At 57.5% G+C, this 1,519-nt stretch overlaps 1 non-coding gene across 1 annotated transcript; it reads left to right on the forward strand.

The window, feature by feature from the left end:
- The first annotated feature begins 841 nt into the window (after window positions 1-841).
- On the forward strand, window positions 842-913 carry TRNAG-UCC. The gene has a single exon. It is a non-coding gene; the product is annotated as a tRNA-Gly (tRNA).
- Window positions 914-1,519: the final 606 nt, after the last annotated feature.

Below are 1,519 nucleotides of genomic sequence, written 5' to 3' on the forward strand. Positions count from 1 at the left end.
CTTTCCAGACACTCTTCCCCAAGCCTGTAGTGCTGCATGGGGTTGTTGTGGCCAAAGTGCAGGACCCGGCACTTGGCCTTCTTGAATCTCATACAGTTAGCCTCAGCCCATCGATTCAGGCTGTCCAGGTCCCTCTGCAGAGCCTTCAAGCAAGTGTTTGTCAAGTGTTTGTCAAGCCTGGTTTGCCCACAACAGTTTTTGCTAAGCCATGTCCTTGTATATATCTTGAGCCATGAGCTTTCTCATGCAGTCTTCAGTGCCCTGCCCCCCACTGAAAGCGGGGAAAGGAGTGAGCAGCTGGGTGGGTGTTTGGCTGTGCTCATACCACCACAGGTGCATAGACACAAGCGCACGTAGACTTGCATAGTACCTGCACAGCTGGCACAGGTATGAACGCAGATGGGGAGCGGCACCATTACCAGCAGCCACAGAAGCACCACCAGCACTGACACAGGCATGAACAAGACAGCTGGCCCAAGCCTTTTCTTTCCCTCTGGCTGCTTAGGGCTGGAGATCAGTGCTGGACACAGACCCCCTCCCTCCCACATGCACAGCAGCAGGTCCCTCGAACCCCTGGCCGTACCATAGGTCCGTGCAGAGTCCATGCCCGGAGCTCAGTCCTGGTGTGTCCAGTGTCCTGCTCCAACCGTGGGCAGTCCCTGATGCTGATCTCCCCTAGTCGGCGGCTAGCGCAGCTTGAGATTCCCTAGCCAGCATCTTACACACACAGAAAACCACACACAGCCTAGCAGCTTGAGGTCGTGTGTGTGTGCGGGGGGCTGGGAGGAGGAGGCCGGCCAGCCTGCCAAGTGGAGGGGCAGGAGTCACCAGGCTCCCAGGTGCGTTGGTGGTATAGTGGTGAGCATAGCTGCCTTCCAAGCAGTTGACCCGGGTTCGATTCCCGGCCAACGCAGGGAAACTTTTCTTTAGCCAGGCTCCACCAGCCTTCTCTCTCCTGCTCCAAAATCGCCCACCCAGCTTCCCCCAACAAGTTCACCTCCCACCAGTAACGAAGCAAGCAGAGAACAGCTGCTTGGCAGGCAGCTCTGCTGCTCACTGTCAAAGCCATACTCACAGGCACAGACCTCTGCGCTGCTCCTCCCAGCACAGCAGCCCTCGCTCCTCACAGTCTCAAGCAACACCTCTATACCCCCCAACTTAGGCATCTCTGCCTCCTCCATGGGCCTGTAAGGGGGGAAAGCCTCAGCCCTGTTGCTGGATCCCACAAGAACAGCCCCATCTCTTGGGAGCTTTCTTGTGCAAGCCCAGCAATGGTGTGACCAGCGCAGCACAGAGGCAGGGTGCTGTCCCTGAACCCTGGGTGAGAGGCAACAACCTCTACTCTGGTCCTCTATTCCCTGCCATGATACATGTGCCTTTGCTGGGCAGGCTCTGTCTTCATCCCTGGTGCTCCCCAGCTTTTCTCCCAGGGATCCCAGATGAGGGTGCTGGTGAGAAATACTGATACAGCGTCAGCTGCTTTGGGCCCTGGAGGACACCCCGCCGAGACCAGTGTCTT

Source organism: Pygoscelis adeliae, unplaced genomic scaffold, assembly GCF_000699105.1.
Source record: "Pygoscelis adeliae isolate BGI_AS28 unplaced genomic scaffold, ASM69910v1 Scaffold365, whole genome shotgun sequence".
Lineage (NCBI taxonomy): Eukaryota > Metazoa > Chordata > Aves > Sphenisciformes > Spheniscidae > Pygoscelis > Pygoscelis adeliae.